The 5,672-nt window shown below is 41.7% G+C and overlaps 1 pseudogene; it reads left to right on the forward strand.

The window, feature by feature from the left end:
* The first annotated feature begins 815 nt into the window (after nt 1–815).
* LOC101333706 (homeobox protein NANOG pseudogene) lies at nt 816–1,698 on the forward strand (annotated as a pseudogene).
* Nucleotides 1,699–5,672: the final 3,974 nt, after the last annotated feature.

Below are 5,672 nucleotides of genomic sequence, written 5' to 3' on the forward strand. Positions count from 1 at the left end.
TTTCCATTAGCATCTGGCTCCTTTTCCAGTAAAGTTCAGTACTTGTGACAGCCTTTTTTTCAGAAATGTGAAGGCTTCCTTGCCGCAAGCATTTCAAATGTTCAGAAATACCAACTGTGATTCAAATGATTTATAAGGTCATCACCCAAGAAAAGCCATGTATACTGAATTTCCAAGTAGTCAGATGGAAGGAAAATGTAAGGAGGTGCATGTGTGTGTGCGTGCACGCATGTGCATGCATACATACACTTGGGGAAGAAGCTTCTAGAATGGATAGTGAGACAAAGCAGTAGAAAAAAAAAAATAGAAGTGAAACATATAATATAAAACAGAGCTCTCCGGACTTCCCTGGCAGTCGAGTGGTTAGGATTTCGCCTTCTAGTGAGGGGGGTGCAGGTTCAGTCCCTGGCTGGGGAGCTGGGATCCCACATGCCTCGCGGCCAAAATACCAATACAGAAGCAATATTGTAACAAATTCAATAAAGACTTTAAAAATGGTCCACATCAAAAAAATAAAATCTTTAAAAAACTAAAACAGGTGGGCGTGGGGCTGCCAGGAGGGGTGGGTCGAAGTATGGCTGAGCCTTATTTATAAGTCTAGAGCCTCCACAAATTTTTTTGTCATTTTCCTACACTGGGCTGGTAGGCTTCTGTTATCACACAGGTGACTTCCCTTCATCCCATGTTTTTTAATACTTTTACACCTGGACATCATCACCTTTCTCTAAGCTCTTCTACCTAGATTCTTAAAGCCTGGACTTTTCCTACCATCTATCTAGCTCTTTGGTTTTCTCCCTCTCCTTCAATTCAACAACATGAGTGTGGACCCAGCTTGTCCCCAAAGCCTGCGTGGCCCCGAAGCATCCAATTCTAGGGAATCTTCACCAATGCCTGAGATCTATGGGCCTGAAGAAAGTTATGTGTCCTTGCAAATGTCATCTGCTGAGACCCACGACATGGAGACTGGACAGTCCTGATTCTTCCACAAGCCCCAGAGTAAAACTACTGGCCACGGCCGCAGACAAGAGCACAGAGAAGAAGGAAGAGAAGGTCCTGGTCAAGAAGCAGAAGACCAGAACCGTGTTCTCTCAGACGCAGCTGCGTGTGCTCAATGAGAGATTTCAGAGGCAGAAATACCTCAGCCTCCAGCAAATGCAAGAACTTTCCAACATCCTGAACCTTAGCTACAAACTGGTTAAGACCTGGTTCCAGAACCAGAGAATGAAATGTAAGAGGTGGCAGAAAAACAACTGGTCCAGGAATACCAACATTGTGACTCAGGGCCCAGCAACTGCAGAATACCCGGCCTTCTATTCCTACCGCCAAGAATGCTTGGTGAACTCTTCCGGAAACCTGCCCATGTGGGGTAACCAGACCTGGAATAACCCAACTTGGAGCAACCAGAGCTGGAACAGTCAGTCCTGGAATAACCAGAGCTGGAACAGTCAGACCTGGTGCCCCCAAGCCTGGAATAACCAGACTTGGAACAATCAATTCAACAACTATGTTGAGGAATTCCTGCAGCCCCAGATCCAGTACCGGCAAAATTCTCCTGTCACTGATTTGGAGGCCACCTTGGAAACTGCCAGGGAAAGCTATAACATGATACAGCAAACTGCTAAGTATTTCAATTCCCAACAGCAAAGCATGGATTTATTCCCAAATTACTCTCTGAACATACAGCCTGAAGATCTGTAACGATGGCTGTATTATTCAATCTCAATTTGAGCCGTGACTGTATTACTTCCCTAGAATTTTTCTTTTACAATTACATCTTTCTCTGCCTTGATAAGCTGCTTTTCATTCTGACTTTTGTGTCAATTTGGGGGTGTATGATTGGTGTCTAATCAAAGAGGTTTCAGAAGCATTGACTTCTACGGACAACATGATAAAAGATGACTGGCGGCTACAGATAACTAGGTTATAATACTATTTTTTGGATATCTTTAGGATCTAGAACCTAACCTCAAGAATAGGGAGCAAAAGTACAAAGATGTGTGATGAAGGATTATTCATATTTTCTGGGGTGGGGAGGCTTTACTTGTTAAGAACCTCAGTTGTTAAGGTGAAGGATTAAACTAAATGTGCTTCACTGATTTCCTCTGCCCCTTTTTGCTATTTTACTTACAACCCCTAATTTTTTCCACCACTCCAGTATTTGTAGAAAGATGTTTTGATTTGTCCACATCATAATACTACCAGTTGGCTGGTTCGTTTATAAGTACCAATAAATTAAAAAATTACCCATTTAAATAAATAAATAAAAATAAAACAGAGCTCTCAGTTCCTTGATATTTCCTCAGCCTTCCATAGCATCCAGCACACCAGCTTATACACAGTAGGTGCCCGACAACAATTGATTTGAATTGATTTGACAGAGAATAAGTAAATTTGGGTCAGTATGTAGAGTAAAATACCTATAACTAAAGTCTCCCTTCAAAAAAGGTCAACTTGATCTAGTTTATTCTTAATTATACTACCAAGAAATATTTGTTTAGTGCTTACTATTGACCAGAGAATGGGATAGATGCTTTATATGGTTGGTCTGATTCAAACCGTAAAGCCATCCTGGGTGAGAGATGCTATTACCGTAATAATTCGCATATGAGGGAAGGGAAGAACCAGGTTCTCAGGAGCTCTCACTTGCTACGCCTTCCTCCTAGAATACTCTTTTTCACGGGTTCTTACATGGCTGTCTCCTTCTCCTCTGCCCAATCTCAGCTTAAATGTCACCCCCTCACAAGGGCCTTCTCTGAGCGCCACATAGTTATACTCCAACCCATTTTCCTCACAGCATTTTCCTCACATGCTATCATTGGGTTTATTTATTTCTTCATAATCTGCCTTCCCCATTAGCATAGTCATTCCATGATGGTGGTGGATGACAAGAAGAAATCATATATATATATAAATCATATGTTTAACATATTTAATGTATATTTAATATATATTTAAGTGAATTAATAAATATTTCAAATATCACAGAGCTAATAAGAGTGGAGAAGCAATTCTAACACATAATTACTTGACTCCATACCTAAGGTGCCGGATTCCCAGCAACAGCATTTATTAATTTATTTTTAAAGTATTCATTCTGTCCTTTTTTATTGAGTGACTACCACATTCCAATCACTTTTCAGAGCAGTGAGAAAACAATAGAATGAGGTGAGAAAAGAACCTGAACAACTTACTGCATAGTGGATATAAAAGACAAACAGGCAGGGGACTTCCCTGGTGGCACAGTGGTTGGGAGTCCGCCTGCCAATGCAGGGGACACGGGTTCAAGCCCTGGCCTGGGAGGATCCCACATACTGTGGAGCAACTAAGCCTGAGCACCGCAATGAAGAGTAGCCCCCACTCACTGCAACTAGAGAAAGCCCGCGCACAGCGCCAAAGACCCAACGCAGCCAAAGATAAATAAATAAAATAAATAAATTTTAAAAAAAAAAAGGACAAACAGGCAGTTACTGAGCGGTAAGAGCCATAACCAGGAGTAAGTGAAATACAGGTGACTGATTATGGAGACAGGGAGTGGTTAAGAGAGATGTCCCAGAGGAAATGATGTCTAAAAACAAGTGAAAGGAAAGTAGAAGTCAACCACTTCAGGGAACACCTAGTAGCAGCGTGGAGGAGAGAATGGAAGAATTTTGCAAGCAGAAAGAATAATATGGGCTGAGTCTTAGAGGTTGCCAAGGAAAGCAATAGCAGGAAATAAGGCAGGTACACAAGAGTCAGGTCATGAAGGTAGTTGTAAATCAATAAGGTAATTAGGAATTTAAGCTAAGAAAAATGGGACACTTTAAAGATGGTGGTATAACTATATTATAATGGCTTTAGCGGGTAGAGAGATTTAGATGGAGCCTGGATGCACTGAGACCTATTGCAGTAGTCTTGTTTAGAAATAGTGGTCAACTATAAATGGGTAATAGCAGGAGGAACAGAAAAAATAAGCACATTTGAGAAAGACTGTGGAGATATTTAGAAGGGAGAATCAACAGGACTTGATTGATTTTATGTAAGAAATGAGGAGGAAAGGAAAAAGTGAAGATAACTTCCAGGTTTATGACTTGAGCAACCAGCTGCCAATACTGAGACAGGAAAGATAGAAGGATAAAACACTAAATTCCCCTAGAGCAATAGAATAGGCAACGGGGCAATGGTAGTGCAGAAAGCAATGAGGGCATGTGGAGTTGGAGACCTCTCTTAGACCTCCAAATTGAGGGATACAGGCCTAGAGTTCAAGAATAAGTTCTGGAGCTATAGATTTTTGTCTTCATCAGTATCTACATGCTTATGGAAGACATGTGAGGGATGAAGTGGTCCAAGGATGGCATGTAGAATGAGACGGTCTGAGAAACAAGATTCAAGGGAAATGTGGAGAAATGGGAACTTTAAAAAGGACTAAGAAGAACCATTCAGAGGATGGGGAGAAAACTAGGAGATGTCACAGATGACAAGAAGATTCTAGAATGAGAGGAGTCCAACATGCCCAAAGGAGCTATAAAGGAGCATGTGGTTAGAATGTGGACCCAAGAGTGATAAAAATGAGGCAGAGGTAAGCACCAGTGATGTCCTAGGATTGAAAGGCCAGTGAGATGGAGCCAGAATGGTGACAGGACATAGAATGGAGATGGTAACTGTGAGTCTAGCGCTTAAGATGCTTCTGGGTGTTCATGGATGACAATGATGCAGAGACCAGAGAGTATGACCAGAGGCATGAGACTCACAAGGCAGTAGTTTTTCACCCGAGTGAGGAGTAATGGTGTGCACAGCAATGTGCAGGGAAGGTTAGTAAACCTGCCATCCAATCTACAAACCCTCAGTCGGCCTCAGAAAACTGTTTCTGACCCATGAAACTACACAACACCCCGTTTCATCACAAGACATGATTTATTCAACTTCAGAACTTATGTAATGTTCTGAAAATTTTGTATGTTTTTTATATCAGGAAAATATATATATGCTTACTACTTAAAATATTTTATTTTAAAAATCTCCGGGACTTCCCAGGTGGCGCAGTGGTTAGGAATCTGCCTGCCAACGCAGGGGACATGGGTTCAAGCCCTCATCCAGGAAGATCCCACATGCCATGGAGCAACGAAGCCCGTGCACCACAACTACTGAGCCTGCGCTCTAGAGCCCGTGACCCACAACTACTGAGCCCACGTGCCGCAACTACTGAAGCCTGCGTGATTAGAGCCCGTGCTCCGCAACAAGAGAACCCACCACAATGAGAAGCCTGCTCACCGCAAAGAAGAGTAGCCCCTGCTCACCGCAACTAGAGAAAGCCCACGCAGCAACGAAGACCCAATGCAGCCAAAAATAAGGAATGAAAGAAAAAGAAAAAGAAAAAGCATTTAAAAAAATCTCCCACACATCTGAATGCTCCAAAACTGAACAGTTATGATAGGATGTCTTCACAGTTAATCATCTAGATTTTGAAAGAGAATATCACACTAGCTCTAATTTATGGAATTACTGAAAACCTGAATAGTAAACAAATTTATATTTTAATTGATTTCCACCTCTCAGAGTTCTGAATGTGTCTCACTGCTTTCCACCATACCCAATTCATTAATTAGATCCTCACAAATAAAAGGGCATTTTCCCTGGTCTCAGCAGGTTTCCTTAAAAATATTCTGATACTCAATAGCTTGTTTCTTTTTGTTGCT

The sequence above is a fragment of the Tursiops truncatus genome, chromosome 4 (genome assembly GCF_011762595.2).
Source record: "Tursiops truncatus isolate mTurTru1 chromosome 4, mTurTru1.mat.Y, whole genome shotgun sequence".
Taxonomy (NCBI): domain Eukaryota; kingdom Metazoa; phylum Chordata; class Mammalia; order Artiodactyla; family Delphinidae; genus Tursiops; species Tursiops truncatus.